This window comes from Lissotriton helveticus, chromosome 7 (genome assembly GCF_964261635.1).
Source record: "Lissotriton helveticus chromosome 7, aLisHel1.1, whole genome shotgun sequence".
Classification (NCBI taxonomy): Eukaryota; Metazoa; Chordata; class Amphibia; order Caudata; family Salamandridae; genus Lissotriton; species Lissotriton helveticus.
Genome location: NC_136068.1, coordinates 745,746,227 through 745,764,455, shown reverse-complemented (window position 1 = coordinate 745,764,455; position 18,229 = coordinate 745,746,227). Strand labels below are relative to the sequence as shown.

The window sequence follows — 18,229 nt, the reverse complement described above, 5'->3', positions numbered from 1 at the left end:
CATAGAACAGTAAACATACATGCACATTGGGATTGAATGAAATTCACAGAACATAACGTAGCTTGAATTCCATTGTTTTAAGAAACTGGAAATAATGGTTATAAGTCAAAAATCGACCTACACATACATTGTAGGTAACGTGACATAACATGTTGGGTTTCAGGAACTTCAATAACTTAATTTATTTTGTTTGTGGTTTTCACCCAGAGGTCACACTTAAATATTGACGCTTCTGAGCACTTTATGTGGAATGCGGAAATAGTAGATACAGTTGACTTGAAGAGAATATTTGAAAAGTGGAGAAGTTAGCCAGAGTATAGAATGCTTTTCCGAAGACGTAAGTCTTCAGAGTCTCAGAGGTTGAAGAGGCAGCAGGTGGACTGACAGTCCAAAAAAATGGGCGTTTGTGTGTGCAGAGATCTTCCCAGTGGCGGCTCCACTACTAAAGTGGAGGAGTGTCGCCCCACAAGTAAAATGAAATGATAAAAATATTATTATCATTATATTTTTCATTATTGGCTATGTAAAGCCGGCGCAGGCGGGTTGGGTCTGCGTCTCCCACAGAGCAGGGAAAGGAGTGGTGGCACTCTCCTAAGTGCACACAAGGGTTTGGCCGGCCATATCGGGCCAGCCAAACCGTCATGCGCACTTGGCATGTTCTCCACTGGGGTGTGTTGTACAGCCTGATGGAAAACATGCTCAGCCTCCCATTCCCTGGCTGAGCCCAAACAACAGCGCTCAGACCAATCACAACGCTGCACTGCAGCATTGGGATTATTCAGGGGAGTCGGGAGCCTGTGTGCTTCCTGGTTTGTCGACCTGATGAGGATGGAGGAAAGTGGCCGCCGGAAAGGTACGTGTTTTTTTTTCTTTGCCCCTTTTCTTTGTTTTCTTAGTGTGAGGGGCATTCTCTGGGAATCTTTCTAAGGTGACCAGAAGCTGAGGTGCGAGTGAGGGTTGTGGACTCTACCACAACAGTAGAACATGGGATAATATTTCAATTATTACACTATGTTGGATAAGATGAGTTAAAACAATTGGAGTCAGATGCACCACCTTTTTTAACTGTGAAACCAACTAAGGTTGGAGGGTTTGAATGTGACAGCACGCTACATGCTCAGATCCAATATTGTGCTGTATTTACTGTAACAGTTATATAGTGCTTTATACACATGACGGTGTATCACGAAGCACTCTGATATGTATCTAGTTCCTGGGTGCTTTTTCATAGCCCTGCATTTACAGTAGTAATACAATTGATTTTACTTATAGAACAACTTTGAGAGGCTTACTTTACAGCAGGGGAGGTTTGAGAACATTATACTGTGCTTGTGAAAGATTTTTTTTTGTATCTGTCATGTGTGAGTCACATGGCCGGATTATAGAAAGTACACACTGCACGTGCTAATTTAAGGCACAGTCTCTGCAACAGTTTTGGGCTCCCTGAGGTCTTAAATAGCTGAACTGAAGCTCTGCTATTTTACCACCTTGAACAGTGGGAAATGGTTGCTACATGTGTTGACATTTCTAAAGAAAACAACAGAACACATCCTAATAACGTACTTTAAAGCACAAAAAAACAAAACAATTAAAACATAACAGGGCAAACCACAATATATTTTTTAAAAGGCACAGCACAACAACCAGAGTAAAATACGGTGGCATAACGTTGGTATAAAATAGAACATAAACACAGCAGCACAAAAAACACAACAAAACACACCAACACCACAACTAAGTACCACTCCAAAAAATGCACAAATATTCTTGTCACACATTGTCATCCCCACAAGCCTGTTTTTAATAATATGGTGGCAAAAGGTATCTGCACCAAGCATTGCCGTAACTTACCACCAGGGACATGAAATGGTGCCAGTGCTAAATGTTGTGTGCTCCGACCCAGGGTCGTTTATAGACCGTATGGAATAAAGTTGTCAAATATTAGCATTATCATTTTAGTTGATTGCCACCTGGTGGCCACAGCTGTTCATTGCTGGCACTTCATATTTGTCACTTGAAATGTAAGGAAATCTGCAAAAACGAACAATTATAATGCTATTAATTACATAAGAAATAATCTCGCTTTTTAAAAATGTTTGAGAATAACAGTGTGCAGTTTTGACCTGTATTTGGGCACATAAGAAAACGTTTTACATTGGAATCGTACATTTCAAATATTTAGCAATAGCGGCATATACTATATTACAAATAGTCAAAAATATACATTTACTGTTTTGTTTTTTACATTAAAGTTTCCTCCTTTTAATACTGCATGCTGTGCTGTGAAGACACATGCCTTATTCTTAAATGAATATAGATTACTATTAACGTGTTGATTAGGGGAAAGTATTATTGCAAAACATATTTTTTATCAGGTTGGTAAACTCAAAGGTACCCCTTTAACCATTCAAATACTGTGTTATGGCATCATGGAACAGAGTGTAAGAAAGCGTCCATTTAAAACTGAAGAACTCTTTCCATCATCCCAGGTAGGTCAATGGATGTTGAACGGCATATAATAGTTGTGCAGTGTACACCTTGTTGTCTGTAATTATCTTCCTCTAGTCCTAATTATCATGTTATGTTACGCTAGGAATATTTACATACATAGGTATCCTCAAAATCAGGGCAGTTCTGACAATGTTGTCAGTCTGCACTAATGGCCTGCCATTAGTGCGGCCTGACAACATTATTAGAACTGCCCTGATTTTGAGGATACCTACGTGGGAGTAAAACTGTATCCCAAAATTTGGATAAACATCCCCCCCCCCCAAATTTAACTCATTCTGTTCTCCCACAGTTTACTCGATCGGAGGCAGAGTTAAACCTCAATTTCATGAGGCATTTTGTCCTCACGTTAAGGCACCACCTCCAACATCAATTAGCAGAGTAAAACAGTTCATTAAGTAATGGGGTCATCTCAGTAATTGACTTTTAGATCAATGAAAAGTTAAAGAGTTTTATTACAAAAATTCAAATAAGCAGTACAGAGTCAATGCCTTGAAAGCTCTCGGGTGCAATGCAAAGTTGGTGGTGTGAGCAAAAGTATCAGTTCTTTAGCAAATCAGAACACAAGAATAATACACGCCATTAAGTTAACACATAAGCACCATCCCAATTCTAAAATCGTTTTCAACACCCTCTATGCTGATGTTATCCGGAGATGTACAGACAAATATGAAACATTAACAATAAAACTTTCTCTCAGTGTATGAACCCAGTTAAATAATCAAATAAGTTACATAAATGTAAATTTAAAAATACTTAATTAAAATCAATTGTCCGCATCTGGAGCAACGTGGGAGCCACATAGTTCAAATAGAAGCAGCATGGTAAAAATAAGCCATCAGGATGGCTTCAAACAAAAGGCATTTTTTGAAAACAACAAGGGAACCCAAAGAAGTCGGCAAGGGACCTTGGGAGTCAATATTATTCAGGCAACAGTGGTCCCTTACAAATAATAATGCTTAATCAATAAATATAGACGAAGTCGTTGCTATATTTGAAAACGACATGCCCAGCAGGGCAGAGGTCTAGGTATTTACTTTTCAGTCAATGTAAAACATGAATAATACACAATATACAAGACAGGGCACAAACCTGTACCCAGTCAATCACACAAGAAATATCAGGAAAGGGAACAAACAAAAGGGCTTAGGCAAGAGCTTAACGTTCTGTAAACTTGTTAATCGCACGGTTTTGATTGTACAACAATATTGACACCTTCACACTTTTAAAGGACAAATAAATCATTCCATGTGTGTAAGGTGCTCATAGTTGTCGATGGCGTTTCGATCCGTTTAACACATTCTGCGGATCTCATCAGGACATTTAATGTATGCCTAATAGTAAAGTAGCCTCATTTGCCAAGAGGGAAGCCAAGTGGTTCAAGGCTTATTGTGTACCCGATCACAGCAATTTACGGGCGGGCTCTTGCTTTGACCTGTTGGGGTCAGCTTGGGTTCGATTCCGGTTAGCAATGTGCTTGTGTAAGACTGAAGAAGGGCCAAGGTTTGGCCAGTAAAAGAACGGCAGCACCCGCGATTGAGCAGCACTGCATCCTTACTATCGGTTATTGTACTGGACTATTTTGAATGTCCCTATATTCCCGAATGTTGTCCGCCTGACGTTCAGGCCAACAGGTCAGCAACAGCCCACCCGGAAATTCCTGTGATCAGGTACACAATAAGCCTTGAACCCCTTGGCTTCCCTCTTGGCAAATGAGGCTGCTTTACTATTAGGCATACATTAAATGTCCTGATGAGATCGGCAGAATGTGTTAAACGGATCGAAACGCCGTCGACAATTATGAGCACCTTACACACATGGAATGATTTATTTGTCCTTTAAAAGTGTGAAGGTGTCAATATTGTTCTGTTTTACAACCAAAACTGTGCGATTAACAAGTTTACAGAACGTTAACCTCTTGCCTAAGCCCTTTTGTTTGTTCCCTTTAATTGTTCCCTGTCCTGATATTTCTTGTGTGATTGACTGGGTACAGGCTTGTGCCCTGTCTTGTATATTGTGTGTTATTCATGTTTTACATTGACTGAAAAGTAAATACCTAGACCTCTGCCCGGCTGGGCATGTCATTTTCAAATATAGCAACGACTTCGTCTATATTTATTGATTAATCATTATTATTTGTAAGGGAACACTGTTGCCTTAATAATTCAAACAAAAGGCTGGTAGTGTATTTGAAGGGAGCCATTGTCCTCCATTTTCAAGCCTACTCTAGGTTGAGCAATTATGTTGCACACAGTGTGTCTTTTGTATGAAGCCGAGTTGTTGAGTATTTTTAAATTTACATTATCAGTTCTTACCTGATGGTATACCTGTTTTTGGATTTGGTTGGTACACTTAGTACTGACCAAGACTACTCCCAGTTACTATGACTTCTAGGTTGGTGCAGCCGGAAGTATGTCAGTATTTTCTCTATATAGAGGGTGTGAGGTCTACATCTGCATATAAACCTGACTTTAATTCTATACGCTGCCTATTAGACAGCTCTCTTTTCTCTTTCTATCTCTCTTTTGTTGAAGTACCTAGAACGTTTAACCTCTACTTCCCTAGTCTCTCCTATGCCCTTCTGTTGGGCAGAGATTACCCTGAGCTCCATGCCAGGGACCCATAGTTGAGGTACCACACCTGACGAATGCAGGTAAGCCTTTTTTAGGGTTTATTTTGCATGTACACTTGTACAATATATGAAGTACTCACAGCAGCAGTTGTTCCAATTGTGTCTCACTCAATTGTTTCAAGTGTGTCCAATCTACAGCTATCAATAATAGGTCCAGGTGTACATCTCTCTTTGTTTGGGTGATAGGAGGCACAACAAAACAATCCGCTGTGTTGTGGAAACGATAACCTAGTTGTTTATATTTTCCTACAGGTGACCGAGAGTGGATCCCCCTTAAATATGCCTTTGGATCAATGTACGGTTTTGTATTGTACTACTATTTTTTAGCACATCTTTTGGAGCAGAAACACATTTACTTTAGATCCTTACGAATGCCATAACACCATGTATAATGGCAGAAGCTTGTTTTTTTTTTTTTTTAAATATATTTTTATTGCAGAATCAGGAATGAACAGGTCCAACAGGCCAACCTACACACCGACGGCCCCCAACATTCAGTATGACAGCAATACAATACACAGCCGATTAGCCCACATCCCGGAGGCTGGGCGGCACTTCCATGAACCAATTCGCTGGAGGTACCTCGGTGCGTGCCCTATTCGGGCCATAGGTCAATTGTAACACATCGTATCTGCTTTTACCCCAGAACATCCAACCCATCCCGCTCCATCTAGCCCTAGGCCACTCCACTGTCGCTTCTTTAAATCGTCATTACGACCTCCCAGGGCCACCCGGTTCCGGGAGGCTGCCGCTGGCCGGCAAACCACCCCTTCCTCCGACTCCCTCCCAGTACCCCCCCCCCCCCCCCCACCAACTGCTGCTAATGCGGGTTTCAATATCCCCCTCCTGTCCTAGGGTGACAACTACCAGGAAGTTCTGACAATCAAGTAGTCCCATGGAATCCCTTCCTATACCTGATCGGTCTCTTCGCCTTCAGTGAAGTAGTCCCTCAAAGCCTGCACTACCAGCTCCCAGGACCGCGCCAGTTCCAAACTTTTCTCGTTGCCAGTTCTAGTCACCTGACGCATCCTTAGCACACTCTCACAGCCCGACCACTTCACCAATTCATTCCTCCATCTCCGCACAGACGGCCCCTCTTTAGATTTCCAATGCCAAGTGATTTCACGCTGTGCCAGTATTAAACCCAACCCAATGAATTTGCTCGTTACCTTGGTCTTTTTGGTGTGCGGAAACCAAAGAAGCAGACATGCAGCCATGTCAAAGTCTACCTCCCGATCCGTGACAGCGTTCAGGAGTTCCCCTACCTCAGGCCAGTAGTTCCCTAACTTCGGGCATCCCCACAGCATGTGGTCTAGATCAACCTCAGGCTCTAGGCATCGTGGGCACATGGCATCGAGCACCTGGAAGTGTCGACGTAACCTCTCCGGGGTCAAATACGCCCGATGGAGAACGAAAAAATGCACCTGCTGAAACCTCGCATTCCTCGTCCCTTTCCAGGTCCTGTGCAACACCTGACCCCATACGGAGTCCGGGATTTGTTTACCTATGCTGGCCTCCCATCGCGATTTCAACTCAACCAGCGGTACCAGTCCTTCATGTAACATTCTGTTGTGGAGGCAGGTCACCGCCTTGACGGTGCCCGCGGCCATCACCACATACTGGCACACCATTGTCACCTCCGGTTCCACCAGTCCACCTCCCCAATGCCGCTGTATCGCTGCGACAACCGCCGCATGCAACAGGAAGGTACCACTCGGCAGGCCGAATTGCTCTTGTAAAGTCTGGAATGGGGCCAGCGTCCCGTCCACATAGAGGTCTCCTACCATCTGCAAACCCAAGTCTTCCCACGCTAATAATTGGGACCAATCACCTCCGTGCGGTAAGGCCGTCAGCATTCCCAGCGGAATCTCCGGTGCATATGGCCGGCGCTTCCCTGCCCTCTTCAGGTTCCTATTCCAACACAATCTAAGTGTCCTTTCCTCCATCATAAGATCCCTACTAGCCAGTCTCTGTTGCATCACTATAGAAGACAAGACATGTCTCTGAATGCCGACCCCTCGGCCGCTATCAGGCCCCCTAAATTCTCTGGCCACGTTCTGTGTCAGGACCTGGAGCTGCGCCGCCAGATAATATAACTCAAAGTCGGGGACTGCCATCCCCCCCTCACACTTGGGTCTCGTCAAGGTGGTCAATGCCACCCTTCGACGACCCTGGCCCCAGAGAAAGCCAGTCACCAACGTCCTCAGCTCCCTAAAGATGCCCTGCGGGATCCATACCGGTAACGTTCTAAAGTAATAGAGTAGCCGCGGGAGTGCCACCATTTTCAACAGCGCAACACGACCCAGCACGGACAGCGGGAGAGAGGCCCAGAAGTCCATGCTGCCCCTCAGTGCTCGGATGCAGCGCCCCACATTCCCCTCAAGGAGGTCCGCTGCGTCATGGTAGATGCGCACTCCTAGGTAAACAAAACAAGAGGGTTCCCACACTACCGGCCTCGTGAGCCGCGGGCAGAGCGTGGTCTTCCGCAATGGAAACACACAAGTCTTAGTCCAGTTCACCTTGAGGCCTGAGAGCCTCCCGAACCTGCCCAACATGTCCACCGCGCCTTCCAATGCCCTCCCAGAGTCCGCTAGGTACAATAACAGGTCGTCGGCATATAACGATATATAGTGCGATTCAGGTCCCTGTGCAATCCCGTCGTAGACAAAGCCCGATCTTGCCTGCGCCGCTAGCGGTTCCATTGCTAGGGCAAAGAGCAGAGGGGATAGCGAACAGCCCTGCCTCGTGCCCCTACAGACCGGATAAACCGGAGAGACCATGGTCCCCAGCCGCACCCGCGCCTTAGCCGAGGAATAAAGCACTCTCGTCCAACCCCGGAACCCTTCCCCAACTCCGAACTTCAACAGCACGCCATCTAGAAAATCCCACTCCAAGCTGTCAAACGCCTTTTCGATATCAACCGTCAACACTACCGGGCCCCGTTCCGCCGTAGCAGCACCATCAATGACCCCAATCAGCCGGCGGATATTCATCGAAGTGCTCCTAGAGGGGATGAACCCCGCTTGATCCCTATGCACTAAGGAGGTCATCAGCGGTAGGAGCCTGGTAGCTAGTATGCGACTCAAGATCTTGTAATCTACCGTTAGCATAGACAATGGACGATAAGAAGAGACATCCAAAGCATCCCTGCCCGGCTTCAGCAGCGGCACTACCAGCGCCTCCCTCATAGAGTCAGGCAACCGCCCCAATTGTCTCGCTTCCGCATACACAATCTGCAGCCTGGGTGCTAACACTTCCATAAATTTAGCGTAGAACTCGATCGGCAATCCGTCCACCCCAGGGGTTTTGTTCCGTGCCATATGACTAATTGCCCCTCTGATCTCTGCCAGGGTGATGGGGCCCCCCAGATCCCAGGCTTCCTCCCCATCCAGTAACGGTAAAGGGATCTGATCTAAGTAATCACCTATTTCCGTAGCTTCTGCTTCGAGGTGGCTGGCATACAGTCCCGTATAGTAGGACTGAAAGCGCCCCAGGACCGCTGACTGCGAATAGATCACCTCCCCATCCTCCTGTCGCACACTCATGACCGGGCAACCTCTAGGATTCGGATCAGCCAGCTTCGCAAGGAGCGTGCCCACTTTATCTCGCTCCTCATGCACTTTCACAGCATACAATTTATAATCATAGCACCGCAATCTCTCCGTCTCAGTCGCCACAACCTCCTTAGCTTGCAACAATCGGTCCTGCAACTCCGGCCTCTCGGGTCTCTGCCGTTCCACCCCTCTCAGCACTTCCTCCGCCTTCGCAAGGTCATTCAGCACTGTTCCTCTCACTGTCAGAAACCGCCCCATACACACCCCTCTCACCACCACTTTCATTGCATCCCATTCAATCGCTCTAGTCGCTGTCGACCCAGCATTATCCGTAAAATAGCTGTCTATGCCCTGTCGGACCGTGTCGCAGAACGCCGGGTCATCCAGCGTCTCCGGGCGAAGTCGCCCCGTAGGGACTGCCGATCTCACCAGCTGCCATTGCATAGAGAGCAGCAGGGGGTTATGGTCCGAGATGGTCCTGGACAAATACTCAGAGTGAGTCACCACGGTCGCCAGTGACTCGCTGCACAGTACTGAATCCAGTCTAACATGCAGATCATGCATCGCGGAGAAGTAAGAATAATCTCGAGTTTCGGGGTGTTGCGCCCTCCATACATCCACCAGGCCCCATTTTTCCTGCCAGTCCCGCATATGGGACGCAAGTCGGCGCACTGGGGAGTCCACTAAAGGTGGGTGCGATCTGTCCAACAGCACATCAGAAATGGAATTAAAATCCCCCGCCAGCAATACAGGGCCTGCTAAATAATACGCCAGTGAGCGAGATAAACCCTCGAAGAAATGTGCTTGATCAGCGTTGGGGGCATAGATGTTACACAGCACCACCTCCCTACCATATAGCCGTCCCTCCACTACCACATATCGACCCTCCGGATCTATTCTCTGACTCGTGACTTGGAATGGCGTGCCCGCCCTAATCCATATCAACACCCCTCTGGCGAATGCCGAGTAAGTCGTGCCAAACACCTGACCTCGCCACCTCCTCTGTAATGCCCCACACTCCTGCTGCGTCAAATGAGTCTCCTGAAGCATCGCTATCTGAATGCCCCGCCTCACCAAGTAGGCATGTACCTTGTGGCGCTTCACCATAGTCCGAATACCCCGGACATTCCATGTGACACATTTCAGGTTAGGTAACGTCCCCATAGAGCATCAATCCCAACAGTGGCGCCCTCCAACAAATGTGACCCGCATTGCAGCAATTGTACAACCCTTTCAAAACATGTCCCTCAACTCCCACTAACCCCCTCCCCAGGACAGGGCCTAATAACCCAGCTTCAGCCCCGTTCCAAACCGTAAACACCCAACACATCACACTAACCTGTGGTCGTCACCACAGAAGACCTTAAGGGTCTGATGAGGGCTATGGAGCCCCAAACCAGGACGACAGAGCAACCACCCCGCGCCTGTAGCCCCACACTGCTAATGCAGCCCCATACCTGGTAGTCCAGTAGAAGTTAGGAGTGTCCGCGCCCCCAGGTCTTACCAAAATGTTCAGCGGCCACGAGCCTCACCCATTAAATATACCATCAGATGTCTGTGGGGTGACCTCCGGCCCCTGCACTCCTCCCACCTCCGAGTCATCATCGCCGGTCTTCTCCCCTTCTCCCTCTGAAGCCGAGCCTCTGGAAGCGTCCTCTTGCTGCGATCCCGTGATGCTCGCCGTGGCCTCCAACGCATTCTGTCTATCGGCCAGCATTTGTGCCTCACGTTCGGCCCGTTGGCGCCTGTTCCGGGAGCGGATGCGCTGTGACTTCCTGACCTTGACCGGTTGCTGCCGATCCCTGGCAGGCCTGTGTGCACGATCCGTCCCCGCATGATACAGTTCCAGCCAAGACCATGCTTCATCGGGTGTTTGGAAAAAGTGAGTCCTGTCATCAACGATGACCCGCAGCTTCGCCGGAAAAAGCAAGGAGTATTGAATCCCTTCCTCTCTCAGCTCTTTCTTCACCGACAGAAAAGAAGCTCTGCCCCGCTGCACCTCCTGCGTGTAGTCCGGAAAGATTGTCACCTTGCTGTTATCCACCTGGAAGGGCCCTTGGGATCTCGCCCTTTGGATCAGCAGATCCCGATCCTTGTAGTGCAGCAGTCTGACCACCATCGGTCGGGGCGGTCTGCCCTCCAGGGGCGGCTTGGCGGGCACCCTGTGTGCTCTCTCCAGTGAGAAGAAGGGGGATAGGCCCTCCGGCGCCACCACTGTCCGAAACCAGTCCTCCATGTAGGCCACCGCGTCACCCTTCTCGATTTTCTCCGGAAGCCCCACCACCCGCACGTTGTTCCGTCGATTGCGTCCTTCCGCATCCTCTGCTCGACGTTCCAGGATCGCCAGTCGGTGGAGAACGTCCTCAAGTTTATGTTCCGCAGTGACCACGGCTGGTTTCAGCTCCTGGAGCAGTTGTTCGTTGGATTTCACTCTGTCAGAGAGCTTGGCGTGGTCCGCTCTCAGCAGGCCAAGCCCCGTCGCCACCTGCGCTATGTCCTGGTGCAGCTCTTCCTTTGTAGCAGTGATCGCGGCCAATATTGCATCAAGGCGGAGATTTAGCCTCTGTTCCTGTGGCGAGGGCCCCGTCGAGAAACCGCCATCCGTGTCCTCTGACCTCCTGTCTCCCCGCTCAGGCGGCGCGGCGATGCCAGTTCCCTGCGCGGCCATCTCGAGCACCGGAAACCTGCCGCGCGAGCAGCCCCTACTGACGACGGTCGGTGGCGGCAGCCCCTCCGGTCGTTCCGATCCTAGGTCCACCCGGTGTCGCCCAATGGGATATCTGAAGGAGCGCAGCTCTCCGATCTCCAGGTCAAGCGTGACCACGCGGGGCCAGCCGTCCTTCCTCCATGCTCAGCCGTCAGCTTCCGGTCCAGATGTGCACTCCGTGCCGCCCCACCGACAACCTCAGTGCGCCTGCATGGCCCACCAAGCCCTGGGGGTGTAAGCCCCACCGAACAGGCGGGCAGCTGGAAGTTCTTGTCCCCGGGCAGACCGAGCCCGCTGCCCCCGGTAGCGCCGTTCCTTGTGGGTCCCAGCTAGGGCGACCAGGCGTCCCTGTTGTGTCAGGGCGGGCCCAGTTTTAACCTGTTGTTCAGGCAAGGTTAAAAAAAAATTTGCCCATGACCCCGTTGTTGGAGAGGGTCGACTGAAAATGGTGGGAGGTGTTTTTTATGTGTCACAAAGCAGGGATAGTTAGCTGTTGTTTCAAGAAAGCAATTCAAATAACAGGCAAAATACTGGGCTTAAAAATTGCATTGTAGGTATGGTCTTACTGCATGTCCTGTAAGTCTCTGCTGAGGAGCGTTTCCAGCGCTTAAAATAAAATGTAGTCCTTCTTTTATTTTTGTGAAACGTCCCTGTTGTTAGCTGTAAAATCCAGGCCACCCCAGTCTCAGGATACGTTGGGGTCTAAATACCGTGGCGCCAGTCCGGCGCACCCCTGCCTTTCACCGGGCGGGCCCACCCCCGGCGACCGATCGGTCAGACCGAGCCAGCCGCCGCCCGGTCTGCCCGCTCCTCGGGGTGCCCAAGCGCCGTGGGCGGCCGCACCTCCAGCGCTCCGATGACGTGCTGCACTCCTCTGTTCCTCAGTTGCCCCCACTGCGGTGCACCCAGCGGCCGGGCGGCCCCACACGCCAACAGCACCGCCGCCCGCGCAGCGCGAGCCAGGGCCCAGCGCTCCAGCCGGCCGGGTGATCAGGTGGGGGAGGGGCGCCGCTTTTACCAGTTCTCCGCGCCGGCCTCCTCCGCTGCCCAGGTCCCGCATCCACTGTCCGCACCTCGGTTCACCGCCGCGCGAGGTCCCTCCAGGCGCCTTCCGACGGCCCCGCACCTCTCACCGCTCAGCCCCCGGTGTTTTCACTCCGTCGGCGCCGCCATCTTGCCTCCGTGTTCTGGCTAAGCCGATCCGGTCGCCAGGTCCGCCTCACGCAGCGCCCAGGGTCTCGTCGGGGGTCAGATGCTCCCCACTGGGTCAGCGACCCTCCAGGACCTCGGTTTCAGCCGCCAGGTGACATGGGACTGGGTCCTACAGGAGAAAAGACGGGACTCGGCGCGGAGCAACTCGCTCACGCAGCCATCCCGGTCGGCGCTGAAACCACGCCCCCTAATGGCAGAAGCTTGTTGACCTCCACTGGTGAAATACTACAGCAGATTTAATTCACTCCTGCAGCGTCTTTGTTTTAATTCTGACCCAGCGGTGCATGAATAAAGGTGTATGCGTACCCTGTAGACAATTTAAACCACCACATTACTTTTTGCACGATCTGCTTACCTTCCTATCCTTCAGTTCATTGCAGGGCACCTACCATACCTCTGAAAACATCAGTTGAGCTCCTATTTCTAAGTGAAAAAGTTGAAGCCCGCACTGAGACTAGATATCACGGTGTGAGGAGGTTCCCAATGATGAAGCATGCCACCTATGGTGGGTGAGGGAAATTGTCCTTAAAAAGGAATATCCGATCCCAGGTTTGTTGCATGTGTTTGTTATATCCATTTCTCCTTCTGACTTAGACCCCGGTATTTATTTGTGTGGTATAGTGGTAACATTGTGGCGTCAACGTCTGCTGGTCTTTAAATCTCCCTTGGGCCTCCTATGTTGTGTTCCCATTTGGCAATTTGGCTTGCCCATTGTGCATGATGTGATGTGAATGAATTTACTGCAGTTAGTATTGGTATAGGCGAGTCATGCTACCATTTTATAGTTTATTTGGGCTTTATGGCTGTAAGATTTACATCTGACATGTTCTGTTGTTTGGACAGAACTGGATTTCACATGCGTATTAGATGTTTGTCTAATATTTTGTGTTGTATGCTTTTGTGTGCGTTATTGCTGTTGTCGTCATTTTGATATCCAGCTATATGCCTTGTCTGTGTTGCGTTGGGTGTGTGTTTTTTTTTAATGTGTTGTGTTGGATGTTTTCACATGAAAAATCCAGCTGTATGTACAAAGTGCCTACCTATGCTGTGTTGTATACTTGTGCAGTATTCTGTATATCATGAGCGTTAGGATATTCAGTTCCCATTAAGTGCTATTTGGGTACGATCATAGCCATTTCAGCAGCATATCTGTGTATTGTGAGAACCATGTAAAATGTGGAAAGTGTTATGTAAAGTGTTGAGCTATTCTTTGTATCCTGGATTGCTTGTGTATGTTAGCTCAGTATGTAGCCAAGCAGGAGCTGGCTAGTCTGCCCGATGAAAAAAAAGCTGGTAACAGATTTCTCAACTTGGCTTTGATCCTTGCTAAAAGTTGTAGTGCGATGCACTGCAAATCTTACACTCCCCTATAATAAATACAAGTCTGTGTAAGTGCTGGTATGGGCTACATGTGAGAGTCTTGTGTTAAATGCATAAGAACAAAAGGGCCACTGTAAATACCCCATGCACCTCTCTGGGAGAAGATACTATTTGCTTTTAGAGCTGGTATGGAAGTGTTGCCTGTGAATTAATTTGGGTAATCGTCTTTGCTTCTTCTCTGAACGTGCTTGGTTGTGAGGACACTACTAGGAAGACAGCTTGACCTGGGCAGGTTATTTTATATTTGTACTTGATTTCACTGAGTATTGTTTCTACATGTTTGGCTTGTTTATTCTTTCTTACTCTTCTGGATTTATCAAGAGTCGATATATTACTAAAGTTCTCATTCCTTATAATGTGACTTTGTACCACGATATTGATATGGTACTATTTTCTTCATACTCTTATACACTGACAATATGTTCGGTTATTTTGACACTGCAGTAACAATAACAGCGATAGATGTGTAGTTTTATTTGTCACAAATAAGCAAAACTGTTATACTTATTTGAAACATTGTTAATAAAACTGCATAACAAACTTTTAAAAAAACTGATTGCTAAAACATGTTTTGGTCAAACAGTTATGTTCCTAGCTGCTGGATGTATTGATACATATTCAACAGAAACTAGGATTCATCTTTCTGGAGCAGACACAATGTTTCATCCCCACATTCTGTGTCCTTACATGGGGCAATTAGGATATTCTGCTTGGGGAGCAGAAGGAGAATGAGAAACATGTATTTCCGCACTTCCTGAAAGAAGACCTGCATTAATTAAGTCATCCTTTAAATCCCTTCATGTATTAAGAAGAATTTGATGTTGACAAGTCTGCTGGGACAAGCAGTTGTCCATTCGATGATCGTACCCCAGATGCACATATGGCCAGGAAGATACATAGGACAATAAAGATGTCAAATTCCTCTTAGAAATGTTTTATCATAATGAAAGCCTGAATAGCCTCAACCACATAATCCTTACAGAACTATTTTCTGGCCTCACTGATGCTTACAAATCAGGGGTAAAGTGACAGAGAACAGCTGTGGATCTATTTTAGAACCTGTAAGTAAATCTATTGATTTCTCTGTAAAACTTGTTGTTTCTATAACAAATTCATAAATGTGGGACAGCACACACCACATTAATAAAACTGAAGATAGCATGGTTAACCTTGATGAGGAGATTCTGGTTACTTTGGAAATTCAATCTTTACATGTGAATAAATTGCAAAATGAGGCATAATAAACAATTGTGCATACATTTGATCGGAGACAAGGCCCATGCAAGGACTAACTGCCTATGTTATTAAGAATGTATCACATTGTGTCACTGGAACCAAGCTGTACCTGGCTGATGAGCCCATATCTAGGGCAAAACCAGTCCCAGGAAGCTTGTGTTCCGGTTCAAGAAGGACCTGCATTAGCAGTTCAGACTGGGCTGTTCCCATTGCAGCAGTTTCAAAACTGATTCGCATATGGCTTGGTTTAAACTGAGGTGGCATGGTGTGCAAAAGAGCGATAGGTTGGAGTGCTACCCTGAGCTTCTGCCAGTGGTTAGATTTATTGCTAGCAGCCTCGAGTCACGTTTTGTGTGTTCTTTATGTAGGGCATTCCAGACACAAGATAAAGGTCACAGGATCAAAACTTGAGAGGAGAATATGCTGTGGAATTGAAAATGTCCTGCTAGTACAGCATTTCACACAATTCAAACACACAGTGACTGACTTCAACTAGAAAGTAACTCAGGGGGGTTAAACCTCCTTTTATCCATGTTAGTATACACAACACAAATATTATTCAGAGAACACCACTGGATTTCTTATCTAGATACAATTAAACAAGGTCCTAATGAATCCTTCGAGTGGCAATCACTTACCAATATATATATTTGAATATAGATCACTGTATTTCTCTTCTCTGTTACAATACATGTCAATAATAGGTATCATAATGAACATCTCCTTACCTCTATGCACAATGAAGCTCATCATGTCCAAATCGGATTTGTCGTGAACTCTGGGAACATACAAGAAGTCTTTGTTCTGTAGAAGTACCATGAATACAACAAGACTTGCTCAAACTCTCCCAAAAGACACTCCAGACAAAAAACACATTCAATGTAGATCACGAAAAACTCAAGGAGTAAGGGGAATGGGATAAGAGGGAAAAATAGCTGGTGTAAGGCTTTCTTCACATCAGGCACATTTCAGTAAGTGCAACTTCTGTATTCTGGTCTACAAAAGAAAATGTAACTTTTCAGTTTTCTTTTGACTACTATCATAAGCTAGATTCTAATAGCCCTTTGATTTAAGGCAAAGTAATATATGGAGTACACATACCTCTGTCTCAGCTACTCTCTTCACATTGTTGATAGCAATAGGGAATTGTTAGACCTGACACCTTTTGGCGTGGTTCTTCCCCATCTTTTTGCCTCTGACTCATGTATTTTTGATGCTGTGCTGGATTTCGTTTTTGCTGGTTTAGATGCTTTGGACACTCTGCCACTGCTGATCAGTGCCAGAGTGTAAGTGCTCCCTCTGTAAATTGCCATATTGATTACATATACCTGATTGGCATATTTGCATCACCATGAAGTCCCTAGTAAAGTGCACTGTGTGTGCCAGGGCTGGTGATGACAGATGCTACTAGTGGGCCTGCAGCGCAGATTGCGCCACCCACATGAGTAGCCCTAAAAAGGTGACTCAGGCCTGCCAGCGCAGGGCCTGTGTGCAGTCAGTGACTGCCTGTCCCCCTGGCCAGTATCTCCACTGGCTGGGCCTGACCCTTCCCTGTCTGTGCACCTCAGTAACCCCTATGGAAGGCTCTAGGTACCCCCCTGGGCAGGGTGCAGTGTATGGATAAGGTAGAGCATGTACTAGTGCAGGTCACATGCTCTGGTAGTGGGCTGCAGCCATTTTATGTGCTCACTGCTGTAAGGCTATCTTGCTCCATAGAGTAACATGGAGGAGGCGGATCCCATGGGATACCAGCCTATCTTCCCATAGGAACAAGATGGGACATAAGTGAAAGATATCCCTGGACTCATAATTTAATAACACATCTTTTAGTGAAGGGTGTTTTTAAATCCTGTAATGGAGAATAGCACTTTTAGAAAGTGGCTGTTCTCTTGTCTAAACCTTTCTGTGTGCCTGGGTTTGTGGAATGCCTGTCTGGTCTGGGTGTGACAGAGGGCTGCAGGGCCCCCGGAGGAGGGGGTCGGAGTTAGCCATGGGTGAAAGGCCGCATCTGCTGCTAAGGAGGTGGGAGGAAGAAGCCCTGATAGTGCCGGGCTGTGTCTGCCTGCCCACCCTGCTGGCTCCCTCTCCTGCCGGCCAACTGACACCTCTGACCCTGAAGCTGACAGGAAGAAGAAAACTAGAAACACCTCAGTGCTCCAGCAACCCCCAGAACTGGTTTAGACCGGGCAGGGCCGACTTGCACAAAGACTTCAAAGGACTTCAAAGACTTTGAGGGGTATAAGGGAAGGACCCCTGACTACAGTAGATTAGATTCTAAGATCCTACCATCAAGAAGGAACCTCCGCTGGAAGAAGGACTGCTGGAGAACTAAAGGAAGATTGCCTTGCTGTGTGCTCTAAGGGCTGACCTGTTCTGCTGTGCAACTGAAAGCTGAGGAGGAGAAAGTGACTTTGCTGTGTGCTGTGACCCTACCTGCTTGAAACTGCCAAGACTTTGCTGTGTGCTGTGTCTGCAACTTGAATCTCCAAGGGCCTGAGAAGAGCTGGCCTCCTGTTGGGAACACAGGGTTAAAGGTTCCTACAACTTTGCCAAAAGCAGCTGCAAGATCGTGCTGTGGTGACCTGGGACGTGTGGTCCTCGACTGCGGAGCGTGAGGAAGGGATCGGTGTGCTCATCGGCACATTCCCAGCGAGGGTCGGAGGCTTGTGGTGCCTCCCCTCGTGAAATTCGCTCCAGAGTGGTTGTGAGGCCGAGAGGGGGGTCTATTCGGGACCTGCGCCCTCAAAAACCCTTTGCCGCCAAATCACCATCGCGGCCCGGGGCCAGGAACACCCCCTGCAACTTGCTTCGGTGTTCAGGAGCTGCGGGGCAGAAGATCGAAGCCGCCGCGCTCCCATTGGACGAAGGAGCCAAGCCCCCTCACTAACGCCGCGACGGGATTGGCCCGTGCGGCGCAGCGTCATTGCCGTGGCTGAGCAGGGATTGGGTGAGGAAGCGGAGCGTCATCAGCGAGGCCGCGCTGCCATTGGTTGGCGGCCT

General features: G+C 48.1%; 1 long non-coding RNA gene across 1 annotated transcript in view; it reads right to left on the bottom strand.

Annotated features, from left to right (window-relative positions):
* Positions 1–18,229, bottom strand: part of LOC144767010 (uncharacterized) — an 81,230-nt gene that overhangs the window by 46,000 nt on the left and 17,001 nt on the right. The window contains exon 2 of the long non-coding RNA XR_013598019.1: positions 1,852–2,031. This is a non-coding gene — a long non-coding RNA (uncharacterized LOC144767010). The remainder of the gene's footprint in view (positions 1–1,851; positions 2,032–18,229) is intronic.